This window comes from Chelonoidis abingdonii, chromosome 6, assembly GCF_003597395.2.
Source record: "Chelonoidis abingdonii isolate Lonesome George chromosome 6, CheloAbing_2.0, whole genome shotgun sequence".
NCBI classification, from domain to species: Eukaryota; Metazoa; Chordata; order Testudines; family Testudinidae; genus Chelonoidis; species Chelonoidis abingdonii.
In genome coordinates this window covers 116,381,772-116,408,568 of record NC_133774.1, presented here as the reverse complement: position 1 = coordinate 116,408,568, position 26,797 = coordinate 116,381,772, and the positions used below count along the sequence as shown (strand labels likewise).

Sequence of the window (26,797 nt, the reverse complement as noted above, 5' to 3'; positions counted from 1 at the left end):
TCCACATCCTCTATGGGTGTAGCTTGCAGCGCTGGGAGCCACGCTCCCAGTGCTCTGGCGCTGTTTACACTGAGGCTTTACAGCGCTGTATCTTGCAGCGCTCAGGGGGGTGTTTTTTTCACACCCCTGAGCGCGAAAGTTGCAGCGCTGTAAAGTGCCAGTGTAGCCATGGCCTTAGACTAACAAATTTATTTGGGCATAAGTTTTTGTGGGCTAAAACCCACTTCATCAGATGTGTGCAGTGGAAAATACTATAGATGTCAGTTTTGAGCACCTCTAAGCTTTTTTTTTTTTTTTTTTTTTAGGGCTTTCTGCTTTCAGATTCAGAAAGCAGAGACTCATTTTTTACCCTTATTAATGCCTCATCTAAGGTAGTCTGCAGATCCGGTCTTAGTCTGTGCCATATGTAGTTAATTTTTTCCCCTTTTTCATTCATCCTTCGTTTAGGAGTCTTTCCAGACCACTTTCATGGAATGGAATATCTCTTACGCTAATCTGTAGAGGAAGTCTGACACTTTCTTGTGGCTGCTGGTTGTGACATGATCAGACTAATCCTCAAGTTCTACTTCGCATTTTGTCTGTTTAGCAATCTGGAAACCGTTTGTTTCATACCCTGGAGCCAGATGTTTACAGTATACATATTGGTTGGAGAAATATCCTGCTTCTAGAGGAAACCTGTAAGACTACTGTATCATTCAGTTATTTTCTTAAGTATTTAGTACTTTGAGTTGCTCTCCTTTTTGTGCAACAGATTCTTTAGTTTCCTCTAAGAGGCTTTCAGGATAGTGTGTGTGTGTATGGAGAGAATTATTTTTTCTAGGAAGTTGTTTTTTAGTAATATTTTTCAGTGCTAATTGAATTCTCTCCCTCAATTCCATGTTTTAATTCTGGCTTCTCAGAGAAGGGTTACTTACTGACACTTAGCTCAGCTTCCTTCATTTGTAGTAAGAAATAGTGGGGAAAAAATGCAACATCTTACCACCACCTCTATATGGCAGTTGGAGAATTCACTGCTTTCTACTTCCCATGTGTTGACTTCTGTCCAGAGCAGTGGATCTAGTGCAGGAGAGAGGCCAAACTCATTTACCAGTAACTGAGTACTTTTAGGGCATATGCAGGGCAGCAGATCCCTATCCTGTGGTGTATAGTTTGTATTTTGTTAGCATGGGATTCTTTTATCTGTTATCAAGTCAAAACAAGGGGGAATGTTGTATGGCAGCAGTTCTCAAACCGGGTCATGTAATAACTTTGTTAGAAGCGGGGTTGCAGTCTAATGAAGTTTGAGAACCCCTGTATGGGATTAAAATATCACAGTACTGACTCAATGAAAATTTGATGGTAGTTTCGTCTCCTCCACTCTGGCACCATTTTTTTGGGAGGGAGGAGGAGATCGATTCAAGAAGAACAGCTTAGTTTCTCTCCTAAAAAAGAAACTGTCTGTTTTGCTGAATTGCATAGACCTGGTCATGTGTCATAGTTCATATTCTGAGCTGTGGATTTATGGTGGGGACAAATCAAAGTATTGAGTCAGAAAACAAACCTTACACTTCTTCCCATATCCTCCTGATACATCACTTACAAAATTTTAGGTGAGGTAGACTCAACTTTCCTTAGGGGTGGGAAGGCTCTCTAGGAAATCTACTGTGGCTTTCTTGTAGCTTTTTTTAGCTTTTTTTAAAGCTTTTTATTCAAATCCTCTCATGATATTGGCTCCTCTTTCTTCATTGTGTAAGACCTGTCTGAAGGCTACATACTGTATTTGCTCCAACTACTTATACTCTAAGTGAAAGTTTAAACATCTTGTACAACAGTCTTCTGTCAGGACTGAATTTATGGCTGTTGGTTGCACTAACATGCTTTCTACAGTGTCATGTTCCTAAACTTATAGGCATGCTTATGTGATTGAACAAGCCACAAAGGAAACTTACTCAAACTTCTTCTAGCTGTGCATGTAAATATGGCATGGGTAAGTAAAGATGAAGTCCAAGCTTAAGTAAACTGCCAACTAAGGTGACCAAATGTCCCTATATTATAGGGACAATCCTGATATTTGAGGCTTTGTCTTATATAGGCACTTACTATTTCTCCCCCCCCCCCACCCCATTCCAATTTTTTTTCTGCACTTGCTATCTGATCACCCTACTGCCAACTCAGAACTGTCTTGAACATTTGGGTGGCCTTTTGAAGTAATCCATCAGGGCCCCTTCTTACATCTTCACGAAAGTAATCAACTCCTATTTATTGTGATCACTTCTGTGGCATGTGATCAGCTAAATTATGGGGTGCACATCCATCCTTAGCTGAATTGCTTCGTACAGAGAGAGGCATTTCTCAGTAGAGGACCATCTACTTGTACTAGGGTGTGTGTGTAGTTGTCACTTTTTAAATAAATGTTAAGGGACAATTTTCAGAATAAACAGATGGTTTGTGAGGCTGCTAGGGTACTCAGTTATTTGATGGGGCTTACGTTCATTCTGGTGTTTAGGTCAAGAGGAAAGGGGCATGTCCTTTTTATCGGTAGTAGATGGGGGAAAAGCCTTTTAGAATATCCAGGGGAACTTTTGCTGTGCCAGATCCTCAAGACTTCTGACCTCTATTGAGACTCTGTAATATGCACAGACCTGAAGTTGAGCTGGCACACTGCCTAGAAAATGGAATAAAAGGCATCTTGCTAAATACACCCATACCCGGATAGAACGTAATCCGATATAACACGAATTCGGATATAATGCAGTAAAGCAGCACTCCGGGGGATGTGGGGGTGGCGCTGCGCACTCCGGCGGATCAAAGCAAATTTGATATAATGCAGTAAGATTTTTTTGGCTCCCAAGGACAGCGTTGTATTGGGGTAGAGGTGAACATAGAAATAATGTTTTATATGCTGCAGAGAACTTAGTATTTTCTACTTTGTGTACCTGTTACAAATATAACTATGATTCATATGTTCTCAAAAGTAAGAGTTGGTAGTTGACAGGCAATGTGCTCGTGTTGTGAGCAGACTATAATGGGGTGAGGGAGAAAGTGCAGTGTAATTCAAGCCATCCTTTATCAATACTGACTGAGCTAATGGATGGCAAAACCTGGTTCATTGTAAATGGAAGCTTGTAGAGCGGCAAGAGTATCTACTAAATGAAAAGTTACTCTAGAAGCTGATTTCAGTAAACTGTTTTTGGGGTACTTCAGAAAAGATGAAGCTTTATTTTGTCTGGGCAGCAAAGGAAGTAAAATGCTATTGGCTGTGTTGATAAATTCTGTTTAAATGCAGGGTGTCATACTACAACATGAGCTAGTTAAATTCTCTGGTGTACCAAATTCTGTGTTAAACACCTGGAGGCTCGTTCCTGAATGGGAAATACTACGAGGCTGAAAAATGTTCTGCTTATGGGATAAGAATAAGAGCAAATGACTTGGAAGAATTTAGTGATCACCTAACTAAGAGTGTAACTGTTTTGAAGATGAATCTTCATCTTTATGAAGAATATGCAGACAAAGGAGGATGGAGAAACTTGTAAGGGCTATAATGTTGGAATAGAAAGCATCTCTCTCAAACCAGTACCAGGTGAGGTTCTGTGTTGGACAATAAGTAAGTAAGACTAGCTAAGAGAAGCCTGCTGGTCCTCCTTCCTCTGGTCATACGATATCTAGTGCTGTAGGGTGTTTTTCAGAAATATCAAAAAATAAAATGGCTTGTCAGACTGAATCTTAAACATAGGGTAAAACTTATTAACCTGAAATCACGTTCTAGCCACAAGCTGCTGCTTTTGTTTTTTTTAATAACTTTCAGTTCAAAAAAAGGCTACTGCCTCTGGCTTTCAAAATGGATTTAAAAAAAAAAATCCTGAACCTAGATCATAAAACTGTAGAGCTAGTATTTCTCCTATAAATTTGAGGTGTGGACACTGCTCTGAAGGTAGACGTTTTCCAGTAGAAAATCACCAGGCTATGGGGTGGTAGAGTAGAACAGAAATGGTATTACAGCTGTAGGATTTTTATTCTACTATTAAACTAGCAAGAGTACATGCAAATAGGAATGGTATGAATACTGCTTTTCAGCATGTCACTGACTAACCCTTACCTCTGTACTTTGGTATTTCACAAAGGCATAAGGTAAACATTGCCAAGCTCTGAGATTTTAGCACAGTGTCTTCTGAGGCATGACCAACAGTAGAGCATGGTGGAATTCAGTGAAAGAGCTACCTGTCCTCTCTGCCATAGAAGCAGGGGAAATAGTGAAAAATAGTGTATTTGAGACCATTTTGAAGTTGGAGTGGGAGGGGGATAGTGGTGGAAAGATTTCCCCTGACACTGTTTCTTTTGATGGTGGGACAGAAGAGGCTGCCAGTTACCTTTCCTTGGTGCACAAGAAAAGGCAGAAGAAAAGATAAGTACCAAATCTCTGCACACAGAATGGCTGGGGGTGTGATGCTGAAGATGCGGGGTAGATTTCATGGGAGTTAGTGTTGCAGCATGTGTATTCTCATTATCTACTATCCTTTATATAGCTCATCGGTAAGTATTGAAGCCTTGTGAAGTTTCAGTTGCTAGAATAACAGCGGTAATTACAAACAGAGAACACATTCTTTCTCTTGTGCTAAGAGGGCATGCAGTTGTGGACTAAAACCCACTGACTTGCAGCTACTCTGTACTGATGTGGTTTCAGATTTGCCAGGCTTTCATGTAATTGAGTGAACATATACCTTGTCCTCACCTGGAGAAATCCGTAGTCTTTTGGCAGTTTGGTTTGGTTTGTCAAGCTAGGTAACTTCAGTTTGGATATGGCTTCTTGCGCCCTATAGTAGAGAACATTGGGATTCCAGAAGTGGCAGATTAATTTCTTCACTACTGCCTAATACTCTTGCATCAGCTTGAGAAGTGGGCATCCCATCCAGTGTGGCTTTTTATTCCCAACTTTGATTCTGTACTATATGGTTTCTTACTCCCTTGAACAGATTTTGTGAAATTGCAGCTGGCTATCTGAAAACTTCAATATCTCCTCACTCTTACCCCTTTCCTAGCTATGTCAAAAATATTCAAAGAGACAGTGTGCATGAAAACTGGATGCATTCATTGAACAAGGGATTTCCAAAGGTTATAAAATGATCCTTCTTTGCCTTGATTGCCACCGATGGTAGATGAATGGTCAAATCTCTCTTCAGAAGCAAGTAAGTGGCCAATGAGCCTTCAATTCTGGCTTCCTTTTTAACCTTGAATTTACATTTCCACCCCTTTTATCTCCCCAAGTCACTTCCTGCCTCTTTGCACTGTAGAGCTGCAAAAGCAACCTCCTGCTATTGCAATGAAAAACCAGCAGCAATTCATTTTTTCCTCCACCTTTACTGGTCAGTATGTCCTTGGACACCTATAGCCCTCAGCAGAGCTTTAGGCTGTCTCAAGAGGGGGCCTGGACACAGCAGAGAGTGATTCCAGGACACAATCTTTCTTGGAATTCAGAGTGTTTTGTCCTAGATTCATGGCTGAGCCATTGAAAGTCTCCTTTCTTCTCCTTCCCCCCTGCCATGAGAATAATCTATAAGGATCTTGTCAGAGGAGTTAAGAGTGTAGCTAATAAGGAAGTTCTGTGACCCTCTCAAAGCATAGCCCGGTTATGGCCTTCCTCTTAAATCTTTCTAAAAGCAAGGAAGAAAACCATTGACAGTCTCCCCTGAGGTATTACATTACAAATGTGTTTTAGTTTCAGGCACCTTCATTTAAACCTGAGTGGTTGTGGTGGCAGCCATGAGGTGAAGTAGGGGTTTTGGCATCATACCTTATTCCTATACTTTCATCATTGGCTCTGCTCCTTTCAGGAGATCTTGCCAGCAATTTGAGAAACTAGATTTAGTGTCTGAGTGTAGTGTTAACGTGCCCTTGTGATCTTTGATTTGGCCAGACTGCCATTTCCATTGCTAGACAGTCTATCAGGTGGAATGGCTTGCTTGTGGATTAATGGTTTCAGAGACTTGCTTCATCTCTGGATCACTTGTCACTGGAAAACTGTTCCCTCAGCAAGTGGACAGAGCACCTTGTAAATCATGCTGCTGGACGATGCTGATCGTATTTTGCTGCCTAGGCTGGAGCAGTGGGGGGTACCCCGAGCTCCAGCTGGAGCAACAGGGAGCAGAAGCCCTCAGCCCAGGCTGCTCCAAGCCCTGGCTGGAGTGTGTGTGGTGTGGTGGTGGGGAGGTCCTGAGCCCAGGCTGCCTAGTTTTAGCTGCTAGGAGCAGAATCCCCTGCTGGGGGAGGAAGTCACAAGCTTAGTGCCCAGAGCTGCTGCAGGAACTATGGGAGGGTGGTGGCAAGAGGAGGGGACAGAAGCCCAGAGCCAGCTTTGGCTGTGTAGAAACCTATCTGCTAGAAACTAGTGGAAGGCCACCCAACTCAATTTTATACAGGCTATCCTAGCATTAGACCATGTCACTAGTCACTAAATGGTTACTATTTTCAAATTTGGGGCTTAGTGGCGTATGAAACCTTTCATTTCTATGTGTATTCCCCAGCCAGACCCTTGGAATTCTCTTTTCGGTAATGAAGGTTGCATGTGTATAAATGGACAGTGATCTTTGGATAAGAGTTGACTTATGAAAATTCTTGCCAGAAGCTGTGTGTGTTCATTTTGGTATCTAACACCTTTCTCTTTTGCAATTGCTAGCTTGTAAACGTTGCTAGTGAAAATGGTAAATTTTACACTTGGTTTAAAAACTTGGTAATGTAGGTCACAGAACTTTACCATGAAATGAATGTTGTATACTAGGATGTCTGCCTAAGTGAACTGGATAAGCTTGATGTTTTGAGATGCCCCCCCATGTGGCATTGTTAGTAAATTCTATACTAGTGCTAGCACTTCTTGTATCTACTTGTGCTGTGCTGCAGCTCCCCAGCAGATCTTAATACTCAAGGCACCAAGGTTTTAGGTTAAAGTTTGGTTGGAGGAGAGGATAGAGAAGAAAATCTCTTCTTTGCATTGAGCCTACTGTAATTAATGACAGCCTCTGGATTGCTGAGTCATCCAGAATTACCTGTTGAAAATTGGATGAAACCATGTGTAAGGAGTAGACTACTCAAGTGGATTGATAACTATACTAGGTCAAAACCTACTGGTACAGGTTTCTGGGTCAAGTAATTCAGTTACAATAGGTTTACAAAATGATGCCACTTCAATTACATTTTGAGTGTACCCTCTCAAGCAGCTGAATCACTTTACCACTTAAGCCACAAAAAGTATCAATAGAAGGCCGATGATACTGGTTTCTGTCACCTGCCTCAGTAAATGCAGAACTCTTCACCTCAAGATTCTTGCATCTTTTTTTAGTGATTCCTACAAGAGCCCTGATAATACCTTCAGCCTTATAGCTAATCCACTTATGTAGTGGATTGTGTAGTAAAACAGGGCAACTGTGCCATTATACTCTAATTATAGTTAACAGCTTGTAATGTGCTAGAAAAATCAGAGGCTTGTATAAGAAAATTAGTATATAACACATGGATTTCTGATTTAGCTGGCAGACTGAGCCATTTGCAGCTCAAGTTCCTGTAAGCAAATGATCAGAAATTCTTGAATTCTCTTCCCTTCTACAGTAGGTTCTGTTACAGCTCAGTTGTTCAATTGACCTGTCAGGCTATACGCCTGTAACTCCTGTTGACTTCATCTGATAAAAGAAATGTGAGGGGACCCAGTTTTAGTAGATGGATCTTCCCCAGGTGCAAATTATTGCAAAGATTACTTACCCAAGACTTGGCTTGGGACTTCTAAAACGGTTTCATAGAAGAAAAGTCTGTATTAATTGAATGTGTACAAAATATTTTGGTGTTAAGTGTGTGTGTGGTTTTTTTTTTTTTTGAAAAAGCAAATAGAAAAATTAGGCTTGATTTCCCCCCCGGTCTCCATTGTCTCACTTCAGTAAACAGTTATGTGAGTAATTTAAAAAATGTTTTAAGGATTTAGGTATTAACAGGGTCGACCAGTGTTGAGTGATGTCATATCTGTATTTCCATGTGGTGTGTGACTTGACTTCCATTTGCCAAAAGTCTTGTTTTTGACCCTTTGGGGGGGAGGGGGAATGAAGACACTGGAAGTTTGAAATGAGGATGCTAGCTTGAGTTTCTGACACTGTTAGAAAGAATGTACTATCTTTTTAAAATGTGTCTTTTTAAGGAAGGCTTTATCCAATTCCAGGTGATCTTTGAGAACCTTAATGTAAAAAGAAAGTAGACTGTCTCTAGAAAACAAAAGCAAACTGCTGGAACATGAGACCATATGAATGAGCAAGAATGAAACAGTTAAACTTGTATACCCTAAATATTATCATATGTACAGAGTTAACATGGAGGGTAAAGGGAAGTAATTCTTTCCCTGTGATTTTCCAATTTTGTGACTTAAATATTACTTAAAACTAATTAAAGAAAAAAGTGACTTCCTGTTGTTGGCTGCATCCCTTGAAGCACCGTTTTACAGACCACTATAAACTTCACTGTAGGGAAGCTACAGATAAGTGAAGAAAAATCTATTGCCAGTAGGGTTAAGAACAGTCAGATTTTTTTTTAAAATGCATCTGTTAGAAATCTTAGTGATATTGTTCTAAACATAGTATGACATAGTAAAATTGCTTATAGAAAAGGCAGTGTTCAATAAATATTTCTTGTTTGTATTTGTAAACCAGAAGGTTGTACTCTTGTAATTCTGTAATAATGAAATACTTTCTATTCCAGCAATAACAAAGATGTAAAACAGCATCTGTTTAATGTTTTTAGTATGTAGGATTGGATAACTCTAGGTAAGAGCTTTAAAATAATTGGCCAAGGAAGTCTCTGCATGAATGTTGATTTTTTTGATAATTTATGGAATGCTGAGGAAATTCCAGAAACACTGAAAAAGCTAATGTTCTGTCAGTATTTAAGGGTTAACGGGATGATTTGTATGCCTCTGCTGTAGCTAAAAGAGTGAATGCAACTGTTGGGTATATTTAATATGGAAAATAAAGCCGAGTGGATTAAAATTCATGAAAAACATGGATTTATTGTTTTAAAATCTGTTTAGTATTAAAATTGAAATTATGATCACCTGTTAAAGCCTAACTCTCTGATTTTAATAGACTAATGTTGAATCATTTAGCAATTAGATTGTAATAAGTTAAAGGGAGCTGCTTTTTTAAGTTAATACAGGGAAAACATTAACTTTTTTTTGCAGCCAACTGAAGTGTCAGGCACTTCATTAACTTCTGTATTTTCAGGGTTTTTTACAATGGATTAAATGCTGGTATTGACATTTTTCAAATGTCAGTACTTTCTGTTGAGCAGAAAAGATTTCCCTTTAATTACTCTTGGTTTCATTTTAGCAGCTGCAGAGAGAATATTTTCTTCATTTGGACTAGTTCTTTCAGAGCTGAGAAGCTGACTGGTAATTTTTAGAAAAAAATGTTTGTTTTTTCTCTTCTGCTTAGAAGATCTCAGCCTCTCCCACCTGGTTTTTAACCACTAATTCTAACAACTTGAATGATGTGGGGCCAGATTTTTCAACAGTATATAGGTACCTACAATTGCAGGTGACTACTGGGATTTTCAACAGTGCCTAACTCCTATTGATTTCCACTCCCATTGGTTTCAGTGGGATTTAGGCATCTAACCTGCTTAGGCATTTTTGAAAACCCAGCAGGTGCACGCCTGCATTTAGGCACCTAAATATCTTTGGAAAATCTAGCTCATGGTGACCAGAAGTAATCTGAATTCACCAACAGTGAATATTTCTTTTCTTTAATTACTGCTATTTTTTCATTTATTTTTATAAAGTTTTTTCTTTATGCATCCAGCACATTTAAGGTAGCCTTATTTGACTAATAATTTTAAAAGGCTATTTTTGTACAGTTAGAATTGAATTCCAATTTCCATGCAAATGCAGTTTGATGCAAATTGTGTAAGAAATTACCTAGTAAATAAGAAATGTCATTTGCATAGTTTAACAATTTTAAGAGTTACAACTTTGAATATATGTATGTTTAGCTATATAATTGCTAATCTCAATATGTATAAATACACTTTCCTTTGTGACTAGCAAAATATACCAAATTCCATGTAAATACTTCAGTTGCAAATCAACGTGTGTGAGTGCTTATCACAACCAATGAAAATGAACTTCTCCTTATGGTGATTAAAGTGCAAATGCAAAATGAGATGTAAATCAAGGAGGAAAGCTTGATTTTTTTTTTTTTTTTTTTTTTTTTTTTTAATTCAGTCCATCCTGAGATCAAGTAAGATAGACATACCCAAAGAGATTTCCCTACACTACATTTAGATATTTGTGGCTGGCCCATGCCAGCTGACTTGGGCTTGCAGGGCTTGGGCTATGGGGCTGTTTAATTGCAGGGTAGACATACCCTTTGTGGCTTTGAGACTGTTACTGGAATACTACGTTTGGTTCTGGTTTCAGCCCTTCACAAAGGATACTCCAAAAAATAGGAGAGGATTCAGCTTCTGAATTTTAATGTTATCCAGATAATGGATATTAGCTTCTGAACTGTAGGTTGCTTTTGATTGGCATTAAATGTCTGTCTTCTCTTTTTGCGGCCCATCAGTAATGGCTGCAGTAAACTGGAATTAGTAAACTGGAATTAGCGTAATCCAACAAAGCATCTTTTGGAGGACGTTTGTATTGTATCAGAAGTAGTCGGCTTGCTTGTGCATCTCTGCCAGTTGACCTCAAAGGATCTGCCACTCACATCAGGAAGACTTTACCTGGCAAATGCTGACAACAAAAATAGAATCAGATTATTAGGGTTGGAAGGGACCTCAGGAGATCATCTAGTCCAAACCCCTGCTCAAAGCAGGGCTGATCCCCAAATCGCCCCCTCAAGGATTGAACTGACAACCCTGGGTTTAGCAGGCTAATGCTGAAACCCTTGAGCTATCCCTTTGCCCCCTTAATACTCTTGAAGTTTGTCTTATTCTAGCTTTTTAAAACTTCATTAGGACTCAAAAGGTTAGAAAATGATGATCTCAGTGTCTCAGTATACAACTTGCATCTTTCCTTGTGCAAAGCAGCTGATGAGAATATGCTGACTGAGTAGTAATCATTCTGGCTGTGTCTTAGGGTACATCTACACTGCACGATTATTTCGAATTAGCTTAAACCGATATTACAAAACAGATCTAATAAAATCGGTTTAGCGCGTCCACAGTGGGATCCCGAAATCGATTGTTTGCGTCCATGGTCCAAAGCTACCATCGATTTCTGGAGCAGTTGTACCGTGGGTAGCTGTTCCTCAGCTATCCCACAGTTCCCACTTCCGTTGTGAGAGCACAGTGCCTGATGGGGCAAAACATTGCCCTGGGTGGTGCTGGTACAGCCTCACCCTCCCTTGTGAAGGCAGCAGACAACTTTGGCGCCTTTTTCGGCGATGCATGAACAAACGCCATAGCACAGCAATCTTTCCCTTTTTTTCATGTGTGGGCGGGGGGGAAATAAACTGAGGAGCTGTTCCTGAACCACGCCGACACTGTGTTGAACCTACAGACATTGGGAGCGTCAAGCCAAGAATGCAAATTAATTTCAGAGGACTGCTGTGGACTGTGGGATAGCTGGAGTCCTCAGTACCCCTCCCTCCTTCATGAGCGTCCATTTGAGTCTCTGGTTCCCGTTTACGCTTGTCACACCAGCGCTTGTATCCTGGAGTTTTTTATTCAAACGCTTGCATTCGTGTTCTGTAACGGAGCTGGATACAACAGATTGTCTCCCCATACAGCGATCAGACCTAGTATCTCCCGTACGGTCTATGCTGGAGCTCTTTTTCGATTTCAGACTGCAATCGCCAGCGGTGCTGATCAGAGCTCCACGCTGGCAAGCAGGAAATGTAATTCAAAGTTCGCGGGGCTTTTCCTGTTTACCTGCCCGCTGCATCCGAGTTCAGATTGTTGTCCAGAGTGGTCAGTGCTGCACTCGGGATGCCGCCTGGAGGGCAATAACGTCGATTTCCGCCCACACGAACCCTAATCCGAGTTATCACTATCGAATTTAGCGCTACTCCTCTCGTTTGGGAGGAGTTCTGAAATCGATTTAAGGAGCCGTTTAACTCGATATTAATGACGACGTCGTGTGAACGGATACAGCGTTAAATCGGTATATCGGCCATTAAACTGATTTAAAGTCGCAGTGTAGACCTGGCCTTAGACTCCTGTTTTTCAGAATGCTAGTAACATTTGCATCCATGCTGTGGCAACTTCTGCTAGTAAGAAACCTTTTGTATCTGGGACCAGCCTACCCTTCAAGCTGCTTCCTCAGGTGAGCTGTGGTCAAAATCTGTCAGCAGATCATGAACACTTGTTTTCACTGAGATTAATATAGTACCCTTTTTTTAAATATTCAAAAACATGAATCTGCTCTTGATTGTATGTAGTTCCATGGAGAATCAAGGCCATTTTGTGTTACCTGTAAATTGTTTCCCCTAAGTGTGCATCTGCATGTCTAGGATCCTTTATCTTCTGCTTGGTTTTCAAATTTCTTACCCCCTCAGTGTAAATCCATATAGTGGCTTACAGATGTTAGTTGTGAGAAGATGCCTCTGAGGAGGTTTTAATGAACGTCTACAGTCAGATCTCTAACCCAGGTTCTGATAGTGTGCTTTCAGTAACTCGCTTTTTGCAATTATGAAAGAACTACAACTACTTGGCAATATGATTAACATGATTTGATGAGTTATGGTGAACAAAACAGTTTCGCTGTCTGTTTATGCAGGGCTGGGTGAATGGACTCATGAAAGCTGTCTGGCCCAGGCATAGTCTTGCAGGGCTTCTTTTACAGGTAACTTCTCCATAAAAGTGTTGGCATGCTGTACATGTGGCGACCGCTGTCCTCCAGTTGGTTTAAAATACCAAGAGGTATGCCTGGCATGAGTTATCTTTCATTCTTTTTACTCTGACACTATCTTATTTCCTTGTTTTGCTTCCTGCCTGGAGTGGAAATCTTGCTTGGAGCTCTTCTGCAGCTCTGCTTCTGTTAGGCAGGATGCTCAAGGATTCAACCCTGTGTAACTCTTAAGCTTAGTTCAGAAGGACTGAAGCTCCTGATGATTTGGTTCTTTCCCCTCCTCCCCCACCCTTTAATTTTACAAAGATTTTGGGTTTCTTCCTGCTAACTTTGCTTATGACTGTGTACATTTTCAGCTGCACTTACTCTGTTTTGGTTTTTGTAGTCAGTTTCTTTTCTAAAGTCCCATCTCTTCCCACAAAATTCAACTTCACTAATGTTCTATTAATGACTGTGCTTTTAAACACAAGTGAAGAAATTGTGGTTCCCATAGCAACCAATACTGCATAAGCCTCTTTACACATGTGTAGCAGTTTGTGTTGCTTTGTCTGGTGTTACATGCTAAGGTATTTTGTACCACTTACAGTACAGATTGCTGACAGAATCCCTTCTACTCAGTTTCAGTCTCACTCTGTGGTTTTTAAGGATACTGTGACGTTTCCTAGAACACTTATTAAATTTCCTGGCAGCTACTGATGAGACTCATATCCCCATATGTTGACACAGTCTTATAATTAATATGTGATTTACAGGTGGGTGAGGTTGTGATGCTGGAGCCCCAGGCCATGTTACTTTGATATTCGTACAGATCAAAGTGATACTTTAAACACCAAATACACTTGAAGTTAAAAGTATATTAAAACTAGTGCAATGTTACATGCATTGTTCTCACTTATCCATATCCCATTATAATGTAGTAGCATTTACATTATGTATACCCCTGTAACTAAATAACCCATCAAACAAGGGAGATTCCTTGTGGAATGCAAATGAAGAACTTCAACAGAAAAGTGCTAAATACAAAGCAAGTTGTCATTCTGTGTAGTGAACAGAAGTCAGACTCATAATGCATTCCTCGCTCTGGCATCAAAAGAAAAACCCGTGTGGGTAGTGACACTGTCAATTTTTCTGTCAGAAGAAGCTATAGGTATGAATTCAAGGAAAGATCCTGGATCTCTGGACTATTTGGACTCTTACAGGGGAAGTGTACCAGATGCAAAGCAGAGATCCCCAGAAACAATATGGGTACCCCAAAAAGACTTTTGGGAGACTGGTAGTTGATTACATCACTGCCACCATTTGGAATTATAAACTATGATTCACCTGTATGTATACTTTACTGCTTTAACCTTTCAATAACTCATTTTCTTGTCTTAGCTAATAAACATTTAGTTAGTTTTTACTATAGATCAGACAATGCTGTCAGCCCATTCTAGGGTAAGTGACTGGTCTCTTGGGACCGAGAGAAACCGGAATATGGTGTGATTAATTTTTTTGTTGTTTTTTTGTTTTGGGGGGAGGGGGTTGATCTCTTATCACAAAGTCCAGCTTATCTGGGTGGCAAGATACACTGGAGAATCTAAGGGGGACTCTCTGTGACTCCATGGTAAGGCTGGTATAGTAATTCAGGAGTTCACATTTGTTACTGGCTTGGTGAATTGTTTATTCAAGAACATTCCACGGGTTTGGGATGTCTGTCATGTTTTCTGGCGGTCTGCCCTGAGGTAGATCCTCTCACAGTTGAGCCACTCCAGACAGTGTGGCAGGAGTAACTTGTTTTGTTGGGCCAGCTTCTGTTGGTGAATGAGACAAGCTTTCGAGTTTTTATTTTGTGTAGCTTGAAAGCTTGTTTCACCAACAGAAGTTGTTCCAAGATATTATCTCCTCCACCTTGTCTCCCTAATGTCTTGCGATCAACACGGCTACCACACTGCGAACAATCTGTGGTTAAAGTACACGTATTATGAAAAATGGAACAAATTTGCAGTCAAGATAAACTTACAGACTAGTTTTGAAGAAAGAAGAGGCCCTATCAGACATACTTATACAAAAGAAAAAACTCAACTTCCCACGTGCTGTATATAATGCCAACAAAACAAGGTTCTCAAGACCCAGAAAAATGATACAGGTATATAGAATAGAATGTGTGTCAAATAGCAGCTGGCAGTCGCATTCTTACTGCTCTAAATGGTATCTTGACTTTGTCCTATCAGTGCAAGTTTACAATAGGTGGGAAAATAAGAACGTTTATTTTTAGAAGGAGGACTTCTACAATAAGGTAGGCCAGAGACCTCCAGCATAGCATATTTCATGCCCTCTGTTAAATATGTTTGTGAAAGTTTCTGGTCTGAGAGATTCTGCACTCAACCATTCCAATCAGTCAAAAGATATAGTAATTAAGCAGAGCATTAATGATATGAATTTTCATATCATACTAGCAAAGTTTTTTAATATTCCCTATTTTTGCCCCCTTTTCCTCTCTCCCACTCCCTTTGGTGCCTTCTCAATCTGTTATCTGTCTGACCATACCATTTCTTCTTTCTGATATGACTCTTCCTGGCTTTTGTAGTAGCCAAACTTACTGATATGATGTCAACAAATTAGTATTGACAAAGTTCTTTATTTTTTTTTCAATAGCCTGGGAGATTCACAGTACAAACCACTGACACACATTCACTTTTTAAATTGCAGTTCCTAGCTATACTTGGAGATGGTGAAGGCAATGGGAGGGAGGGTACACATTATTTCAGTATGTCAGTGAGTTGAAGCTAGGCTTTTTTTAAATAAAGTTCCCACCTGTCTCTCCTCTCAGTAGGCTTCCTTTTCCAAGAGTATCTGTTCAGAGCACATCACAGCTGGCAGCCTCATCCAGCAAGCCAAGGAGTGAATGAATGGGGACAGAGGACTGTTGTCATCCCTAGAGAGATTTTCCTGGAATAGTGTTTTTTTGAGACATGGATAGGGCTGTGTGAGACGATTACCTTGGTAGCCCATGTGTTGTGTTGCAGCAGTTTTGTGGATAGAAAGGTCCAATTTACCAGTCTGTCAATCTTGCACATGGTTTGGAGTGGGGAGGTTAAAAACCGCATTTGATGGCCTCCATTGTGTTACCAGAATTTAAGACAAACTAGTAAATTTTGTTCTTTCCAATGGGAGTACTTTAGTAAACAAACCTGACTTCCATATATAAGGAAGGGTGGAACACAGGCAAGGAACTGTAAATAATGTTTGGCAGAATCTCCATTTGTAGGAGGTTCTTCATTGGTCACCATTACTGTAACTTAAACCAAAGCTCAGTAGAATGTTTATGAAGTCAGTGTTTAGTGCAAACGGCCATCGATTTGAGCATGTGACTATAAAAGACAGCTGAAATTGTAGAAAACTCCATTTGATCATGAAGGTTTTCAGTAACCATACATGCATTCAGTATTACAAATGGAGGAGCATTTTCGGTGACCATAGGTGTAGTGTTTTTTTAAGTGAAGAAAAGCATTCTTATTTTGTCGGTTAAAGGGGAACATCAAAATGCATTATTCAGTCTTTGTGTTGGTGCTTAGCCATAAGTCCCAACTTGGTCCTCAAGGATCATTATTGGTTCTGTTTGGTCAGCCAGCAGGAGATACTTTCTCCTCTGAATCCAAGAGCAAGTGCTATTTGTGCAGCACTAATGGGTCCTGTTAGAACTGAAGACTGGAGCAGGATGTTGCACTTGGCCACTAATGGGGTTCCCTTTCACACATACTTCCACTGTCTTATGGAAGGGTTATTGAGTTATGAGAGTGCAGATGTAAGGGTAAAATGCACATGTGGGAATTGAGAATAACTACTAAGGGATGCTTATTCATATTAGGAGAAATTAACTCTGCTCCAGAATACTCAGATGAAAGACCCTATAAAACATATTATAAAGGCAGGAAAACTGAGATACAGAGACGCAAATGGAGTGACTTGTTAAAGGTCATGCTGCATTAGTGGGAAATATGGGAATAGAACCTAGAGTCCTGGTACACTATTGTAACTGCTAGACATGTAACTGATAGGTCTAAAACTGTGGGAAGTAGAAAACAATGTATGGTAAGGCAATTATTCCACGTTGTGCAAATGAGTGTCTGTTTAATCATTGTGTGCATGTTGCAGAAATTCATAACTTAACACTACACATAGTCTCTGTCCAAGGCAGTGTCATTTCAGACAGTGCCAGTTCTTTCAGAGGAAGGTATAAAACATTCCATCTCATACAGGATTTGGTAACTTTGCATTAACAAAGGGGTTTAGGAAGATAGTTGAAACCATTTATAAGAAACAGGGTAGGAATAATTAGTCATAATCTTGGATAAGTCAAAATAGTCTTCTCTGGGAGATGTGAAAGACTAAGGTAAGTGTATGGGTTTTTTTGTTTTAACGAGCCTGATTTTATAATGTGAAAAGGGTTACTTGTTGCTGTGTGGAAACATTTGATTATGAATAGAATGGATAAATTTGTATCCTAATCAGGCTTCATACCAACTACCTCTTTCTCCTTACCAGAAAGGTACTTTTTTGCATGAAATACTGGCCAGAGACAGTTAAATGTTAGTACAGTGCTCAGCATAGTGGGACCTGAGTCTGTATGTGCTAACACAAATAACATAACTTTTAGTGAACTGTTATAAAGACTGCCTAATCCTGAATTTAAGGATTAAACTGAGGTTTGGGATCTGGGAGAGTTGTGAAGGCATTTGCCAGGTTGACCAATAAGGGCATAGTACTAAGATGAATAAGCATGGTGAAAAAGTGTCTGAATAGTATCAATACAATACTACAGTCATTATCAAGATTAGTAGATGATGGTATTCTCTATACATTTTGTCTTGTATCTAAGTCTGTCATGTTTTCTCTAAAGGAACTAGGTTAAAAGCTGTAGGGGAAATGCGGGGTGGGATAGGAAAGTAACTTTCTCACTATGGAGTGAATAAGCAATAGTATCTGCACAGTGTGGTATGAGTAGGAAAAATCCTTATACAGCCACAATATGAGAGAAATGTGAATTTGTCTGAAGAGCTGGGAGAACGGTGTTTGGACAAAACTCAGCCTCTAAAGAAGGGATTTTACAGTGTTTAACTATCTAGGATTTGTGGCTGCTTTCCATTGTTGAGCATAGCTAAGTACAATGGAGAAAAACAAAAGGGTTGGCTCTCTGAACGCATTCTTTGTTGGTCTAACTGTTCTCCTTAAGTTTTTGATTGGAGCAAAGTTCAGGCAATGTTGAGCACTTTTGAAAATCATTCCATGATGTGTCTTATTGTGTAATATTTTGCTCTGAGTGCTGGGAGGAAAAATTCCTTTGACAATAGCCGTGATCAGTTTCTTTAAAGCAAGCAAGTGACTAACTCTAGAAAATGGGCCATCTTAACTTTCAGTGATAAACTTGTTTTAAGAATATTAGTGAAATAGAGCAATAGAAACTGCAGAGTTTTTTGGTTACTTTTATTTAAAGAGTCTTTTGGGGTGATTGTATAGAATCTGATTACTTAAGAGAGATAATAGATATTCATTTTAATCTTAATTCTTAGTCAAATGACATTCTCAAATCACATCTTTATTGCCATTTTGGTTATGTTGCTTTACTCAGATTGGATGCTGTTACTTTAAGGCTAGTTCTGTACAATTTTGGGCTCTGCTAGCGGCAGTAGGAGTTTAAGGAAATCCCTTATTGTGGTGGCATTGGCTATTTATTTTGGCAAGTGGGAGACACTTTACTTACACCCTGGTTTGCAGCCAGCACTGACATCCAGAACTGGCTTTGATTTGCTGATGTGCCAATTGGCCGAACACCCTATGTAAAATGGAAGCCCCATCGTGTTGGGGGCACTTTGGGTGAAACCTCAAACTTTAGTAATGTGGTTGCAGATTATAGTTGTATAAAACCAGCTTTTTTTTTTTTTTTTTAAGTGAGCTATTGGATGTTCAGCACTCTTCAAAATTAGGCCATTTATTTAAGCTCCAAAATATGGATTTAGAAGCATAACTTCAGGCACCTATTTTTTGAAAATCTCTGCTCTAGAGCTGATTGATAGTGTCTAGCTGTCTATATATTGTGCTATTCTCTGACAGTGTAATAGGGAGAAAATGGAGGGTTATATTTTATATTCCTACCCTTTCTTCTAAACTAACTGCAGCAACTCAGCGCTGGGTTTTTTATTGTGGGCAGTTCAGTGAAATACATGTTCAATATGAAGCAGAGGTTAAATAAAGCACAGGAATTAGGATGTGTGAAGAGAACAATACTGAAAATATTAAGGCACCATATAAAATCAGTGGTATGCATTCGTGAAATACTATTAACTTCTGGTCCCTTACCTCAAAGGTGTATGAGTGTTTAGGAATAGGCAAAGGTAGTGGCATTTTAAAGCTGGAAAAGATCCTACTCTTTGCTTTTAAGAGGAGACTAATAAGGGGGAACATAGGGCTATACAACGTAATAAATGGCATGGTGAAGATGTGTCAGGACAATACCAGTAAAAGCACACTTCTTATAATACAAGAACAAGGGACATCAGCTATACAGTTAAGACAGAAAATTTAAAACTGACACAAGGAAATAATTATCTAATCAACCTGTGGAACTCATTGCCATAAGATCATTTTAGGTTGCGTTTAGCAGGATTTTTAACAGGACTCGATGTGGATAACTGGTTGTTCAGTGACAACAAATAGGAAAAAAACAAACCAACCTAAGGGCTTCTGGGCATTAGGAAGTATCTGAACTTCCTATCATATCATAACTTTCTATCAAATTGTCCATTGTGGAGTTTCTTGCCAGAGCCCGGTGCTTCAGAGGAAGAGGAATTGAATTCTGGATTAAGAGGCTGGCCTATCTAGACAATATCCTAATATAGTTGTCATTTTCCTCCCGTTCTTGATCTTGAATAAGGTCTTTGAAGGAGAGAGCAGAAGCTACACAAGGCTATCAACCAAACTGCAGCTCTCCTGTTCCATAAATGAAGGACAAGGTAGAGAATGCTGATTAGAGTGTCTTCAGTGTAGAGAGCATACCTCTGCTCTAGTTGGGGACTGAAAATGCTGCAGCTCAAGTTACAGCCTTTTATGACATCCTTTGTTGTTTGAGAGAAATACAAATTTAATATCTGAAATGTATAAAGCAAGCTGGAAAGCTGAATGGCGGGGAGAATTTTAAATCTGTCATACATCAAAAAAAATAAAGGGCAAAAGCAATGCTCTTTGCTTTGTGTTTCACCTTTTAGTAGCAGAATGTCTAAGGGAAAAGAAAAGCAGTATTTCTCTTTCTAAATTGAGAGCTGACTGCTGATTCTTGTACTACTTGAGCAGAAGCACAGTTTCTAATCTTCCCTGTTGTATATTTTTCCTCTCCATCTGTGGCAATAGTTTAGCTTTAAAGCCTCTTGGGGGGAGGAGGCTTTCAGAAGTACAGTAAAACGTCAGTTATGAACTCAGACCAACCACACACCTCATTTGGAACCCAAAATACACAATCAGGCAGCAGCAGAGATGAGGGGGTTATTGGTAAAGCAAGTAGTGTTAAATGTACACTATAAAGAGATTTTTTTATATTAACTTTGCAAGGTGAGGGAACTGTTTGTGCTTCATTTAAATTAAGATGGTTAAAAGCAGCATTTTTCTTCTGCATAGTAAAGTTTCAAAGCTATATTAAGGCAATGTTCAGTTGTAAACTTTTGAAAGAACTATAACTTTGTTCAGAGTTATGAACAGCCTCCATTCTTGATGTGTTTGTAACTGAGGTTCTACTGTATAGTAGGTCCAAAAATGTCATGGATACTTACTGTGACATTCCCCAAAACATAGCTTTTTGCAGAATTTCAGAACTTGAAATTTTTTAGTCACTTTTTTTGATAGAAACTGGAAGATGTACTTATTGTATTCACTGGTTTCCTTGTGTATCTTATTCTCTGGTGGTACTTTAGTAATTTCTCAAATAATTCACATTTAAACATTTATACTGTGTGTAGTTTCCCTTCATGCATATGTGTATGGGTTACCATCAAACCATATTTTGTGAAATGTATATTTGAGCTATCGCCTACAGAATCATGCTTAAGGATTCATTCAAACCCAGGTCTTGTCTTTATCCTTTCATGTGCAGGTGCACCCAAAAATTTATCTTGGGCATAACCTTCTTGGGAAAATAGTAGTGTGTATCCTCTTAAGAGTGGTATTTACAACGGTGCATTTGTCGCTTTATAATGTATGAATGCAGAGTAACTTAAGTCTGAGTGTCTCCAGAAATGTCTGTCTGTCTGTTTTTTTATATAATAAAAATCTAAAATTGACTTTCTAATGGCTTCCTGAAAAGGATATGGGTTTAGCAGTTAAAATAGTAGACTTAACATTGTCTTGATACCAATTTATTCCCTATGGTATAAGTCAAACAATAGCTATCAGTCTATCATGTCAGGGATTCTCTGGCCATATTCTACATTTTTGCTTGCTTACTTTTAAGGATACTTTCTATAGCATCATATTAACTTCCTGAAACATTATTTTTAGAGGTCCTCCTAAGAGGCCTTTTTCAGTAATACATTATTATATACCTATATCTAGAATGTAACCTTTTAACATCTGTGTCCTAAATGTAATAAATTGGTGCACATTTTTAAAAAACACTTTAAACAGTCTCTTGACCAATCTCCTGCTTAATGTCAAATGACTTGGTATCCAGGGTGTTCCTTTCAGATCTGTCCTTTCAGATCGGTCTCCATTCCTTTCAGATCGGTCTTCAGCATCATTAATTCTGAGGCTGAACCATGTCTGCAGTTCCTACTAAGAGTTGACAAGGCTACTCTTAACTGGTTAAACTCCTTTCTGTCTGAAGATCTGTTCTGCTGAGAACACTCATAGGCATTCCAACTTGTTAAGCAAGAGTGAAGACCCTTCATAAGCATTGTGAAGGCATTTGTAAGATTAACATCTAGCCCCTCAACCATGCCCTAAACCCCGTTTAGCCTTACGGGGTTTAGGGCATGGTTGAGAGGCTAGATGTAAATTTTCTCAGACAAGACTGTGTGCTTATCTTGTGGGGTTAACAATTTGAAGAAATAACAATTTTATCTGAATCCCAGAAAAATGAAATCTCTTATTTCTAAGTCTCGTAACCAGGAGGGCTGCTTCTTGATTCCCATCTTCCTCACTTTCTTCTGTGTGGTAGCTGAAAAACATTTTAGCTGCTTGTGCTAATCTCTTCCCTGTATAAAGGGGAAGAGGCTGCTGGCAGGGTAATACTAGTGAGGGCTGCTTGGCTTGGGAATTTGCTCCCCTCCTGGATAGTATTTGTAAAATCCAGGCATTCAGGTCCTGCAATCAACCTGCTCTTAATTCAGTGAGAAGGCCAACGGATTTGAGTGGTTATGTACTGTGTGTGGTCACAGGAAATTGTCTTGGGACTAGAAATTAGTTGTAGCAGGTTAAATCCTCCTTTTTCCAGGACTAGATTTGTATCTAGTATTTGCATTGTTTCAAAAGATTTTAAAGGACTTGTTGATTTTGGTGCCTCATCCCCATTGGCTTGTACTTGGGTTTCATTAGCTTCCACTTTGATTTTTCAATAAAGCTGATGACAGAATCTGGGTCAGTGAGTTCTGTAGAATTTTTTTTCATTCTCGTCAATTCCTGAGGGATTGTAGTTTACCTAGGTACAGTGCTTGCCTTCTCCCATTGGGAAAATGAAAAGTTCCCCCCCTCCCTCCGCATTCTGACTTCTTCACCCTATAAGGGAGGAGGCCCCTTTAACAAGATAAGGATGGGTAACTTGTCTGCATTGCTGACCCACTGAGCAACGGTCTGTCTTGGAACTTCAATACTCAAGTCCCAGTAATAACAGGTATTCAGCTCTTCCCTTCTAAAATTAAATTGGTTACAGTTGGAGTTTGTGACACCTGAGACTCAGGACTCCTGTAAATTCTCTGCTTTATATTTTGGCCCTATGTGTCACTCACTGGTACTTTTTTGCATATTGTTAGCTGTTCCAGTTGCTTCATTCTTTTTTTTTTTTCCTTCCAGAATCAGGGTTTCAAAAATTATTCCTCTGTGGCCTGTAAGAAGTTTTACTGCATGAATACCATTGCCTTCTGCAAAACCTAAACTTCTATTAACAAACTCAGTTTATAGTGCTTACATCTGCATCTTAAAGAATACTCTTGCAAAGGTGACCACCTAAATGTGAACAGTGTGTGTAACCAGTAGGGTGCTTCCCTGATTTTGCAGACAACTCTTATGTATCTTCTGCTGCTCATAGCTTTTGCAAGCTCCAGGGGAGAACCGGAAATGCTTTGCTCAGTTTTCATTTCTACTACTAGGAACTTTGTGGTAGGGGAGGGGAAAAGACCATGAAACTGACCAGGTTTGCAGCCATTTCACTCTAGCTCTTCCGGAAATGTCTGAGGAGCAGCTGAAACTGGCACTTGAGCTATTCACTGAGGGAGGACCTGAAACCCCTACTGTTCATACAAACGAGGAAGATGAGTTGATGCACAGAATTTGGGTAGTCTTTACCAAATGGATGGATGACTGTAGTCTGTGGGATAGGGACTTAGATTTTGGCATAATTTGGCTTTGGCTAGTGATCCAAGTTCTGTTTACACAGTACATGTCCAGGTTAAAAAAACATCTTAATTATGACCTGGAAGAGTCTTCCAGAACCACATGTATAGTGGATCAAATCTTGTATTTCCACATATAAAGTCACCAGTCTTCTCCCTAATAGCATTCACAGGACACTTTATAAGTATGATGGCCACCTTATTAGCTGAGGGGGAAATGGATTCAGTGGAAAAGACAGTGGTTCTTCCTTGCATTCATACATACCTCTTTTTACAAAGTATTATATGTTTTGGTATATGCAGTGTTGTTGTAGCCGTGTTGGTCCCAGGATATCAGAGACACGAGATGAGGTAATATCTTCCACTGGACCGACTTCTCTTGGCGAGAGACAAGCTTTCAAGCTTACACGGAGCTCTTCTTCGGGTCGCAGAAGTTGGTCCAATAAAATATTACCTCACCCACCTTGTCTCTGTATATATTTGGCGTTGGCCTGTGTAGATGGTGTCTTTCGGCCTTCTGGAGCTGAGTGCTCTTGCTTTGCAGAGGCCTTTCCATACCAAATTGGGGAGTAAGGGGGCACCCATGTTCAGAAGCCATTGTCTAGACTGAAACTGTTAGATGAGTAAGAACAGAAGACTGCTTACTCTGTAAAATTCTGCAATGACACACTAAGTAATCTAGAGTTATAAAGAGCAGACAGTTCTTTACGATCTGTTCATTTTCTCCTCCCACCCCAAATCATCCTTTTTAAAATCCAAGGAAAAGTCCATCTGAAGGAAGCCTGGTAACGATACTTTATTTGGGATAGAAAATAATGTTGGAAGCAAGTGACTGTTCGTGTTGGTTAGAAAGTTCAAACAAGAGGTTCAGATTATCGAATGAATCATTGCAGAAAGCCAACTTCATTTAGAGGAAGGGGGGAATTTCACTTCCCTGCCCCTTAGCTTTGATCTCACAAACTTGCCTGCTTACACAGCCTTGTAGTTTTTGTGCAAGCAAAATTCCTATTCACATCAGTCGTTTTCCCTCCAGTAAGGAAAAGTGTGCAACTTGAGTCCTTGAGTTATTACTTGACTCTGAAGAATAGCCAAAAGCAAAAATTTTTCATGTCTTTCACCTGCCAAAGTTTTTAGAGAAAATGTTTTATCCCATTCACATCACTTGTACTGGGTTTCAGTCTTTTTTGGCTTAAAGTTCATACCATGTAATTTGATCACATTTAATTTCCTGATGCTTTCTTGTTTTTGGGAATTAAGCAGTTCCAGTAGCTGAGCCCACAAGTCTACATACAGATATGAAGTATTAGAGAAGATTAGTACTGAATATGTTTCTAGGTTACTTCAGTCTCCTTTCTTGAAGTTCAGTGTCTCTATTCTACAGTCTCGTATGGTCTCATTTCTCTCCCCCATTGTGGGAATAGCCAACTTTGTCCTACTGTTACTTAGGACGAAGGGCTATTGAGCTGCAGAAATATGTATAGGAACATTGTTGAGCAGTTTTTATCCTCGTATTTGCTCAGAAATAGGCTGTTCAGAGAAACAATTTATTTTAGAAAAATTGATACCATAATATCCCAGAGTGAAGGTTCAGGTTTATATTAGGATTGCTGATATCGCCCATTAGTTCTGTTCCTTGGTCTTTGTGTTCATGGTTTCTGGATGGCATCTGGGTGATAGCTTGATTTTATTATATCCAATCTTGGTTTCCTACCTTTGTGCTTTTGTTAGTATTTAAGGAATTCTTTATTGTGCTTTCTCTCCTTTTAACTTTGCTCTTGAAGTTAGAATATATCATTGATTCTCATGCACTAGGCTTTAGAAATGCCAGCTGCATTTGTCTTCCGATGCTAAGGATTCTTGCTCGCTTCTAAAGCTTATTATATAGATATATGGAAATGTTTATTGGTATCCCTCTTCACTGTTCCCTGCAGATGCTTGCACTCGGGATTATAAATCCTTTTCTTCCTCCTTTCCTTTACTAATGTGGCCTTAACTATTTGGCATATTTCCTTGGTACTGATACATAAAACTGCAAACATAGCATCAGTGTTAGTATTGTGCTACTTAGCACAATTCATCTTTTGAGTGTTCCATAGCACTTGCGAGTTCTTCCTAATTCTGTAGGTGGAGAACTCTCAATCTTAAATGTTTCTTTCCTTTATGATCCCTTTTGTGCAGGTTTCCTCTTTTTTCCCCCAAGAACTTCCCTATGTTACCTTGCTGCTTTCTGTCTGGGCTAAAATCTTTAGCCCAAATAATCATTGCTTGCCCCCTATGATCAGTCTCTTCACTGCATCCCACATTACTGTGTGTAAATGTCAGACTTATCCTTTGTTTTAAGGCCTGGAGTCACTCAGCTGCTGACCTAAGCACAATCCCTACCCTTCCACCTTTTACGCTGGTAGTCTGCTGTCTCCGTTTTCTTCTCAGCTCCCACCTGGAATGCTCTGTCTAGCCACCACCTTTAGCCCATTCAGATCCTCCTAAAAACTCAATCTATGCAGCAAAACCTACAAATGCAAACAAAATAATTTTTTTCTTCAACAAGCACATAGTGACTTGCGGCATTTTTTTACCTTTTTCCTCCCCTCGTGCCCCCCTTGTTTGTGATTGATTTTTTTTCTTAAGGAACCCAAATACTTTGTAGTTTTTTGTTTAGTGACGTGTTCAGCACATGTGGGTGATAATAAAAATAACAAATGCTTACCTCTCTTCTATAGGCTATTATACACAGATTGTAAAACTTCCCCATTGTATAGTTGGGGCTGTGTGCGGGGAATAAGGACATTCTACTTTGGGTCCTGATGAAACAACCATAAAGATCCTGGACATGAGGCACTTAGCCCAGTAAAACTTACAAGAGCTGTCAACTATATTATTCTGCCTCACTAGAACTGGCGGGTGCCAAAACCGTAGGCTGCTGCTCAGCTATGAGTTTGATACTCTTCCTTATTTAAGTTCCTAGCAAATCTCCCATTAAGCATGGTTAATACTAGGACTACCTACCTTTATATTGCTGTAGTTGTCATACTCTGCCATCCACATACTTGATGAGATGTGAGAGGTAATTCTGTCTGCTTAGCACAAGCAAGTCATTTCCTCCCAGGTAGGTTTGCTGGTGCGTGGAGAATGATTGGACCATGCCTATCTTGGTGGCCTCTTCCTGTCCCTGCACTGCCCTTGCCCCGCCCCCACCCCGCCCCTTCTTGGTCTTCTCTTCACTACCAACCCTTGTTTCCATGACTTGAGAGTCAAGGCTTTTGGTTCTGAGAGGACTTTGCCATGTTCATATATGCCTGTATCCACAAAATGTATTTTTAAGGACGCTTCCCATAGTATTCTTTGCATGGGCTGAATTCCTATCTGGTTTCTCTAACTGATTTCGTAGACCTGCACTAACACATGCTATGCATCTGCAGCATCACAAGGG

General features: G+C 39.7%; 1 protein-coding gene across 6 annotated transcripts in view; it reads left to right on the top strand.

Moving 5' to 3' along the window:
- The window catches only part of ELAVL2 (ELAV like RNA binding protein 2), a 159,130-nt gene that overhangs the window by 43,407 nt on the left and 88,926 nt on the right, over nucleotides 1–26,797 (top strand). The window lies entirely within an intron of this gene.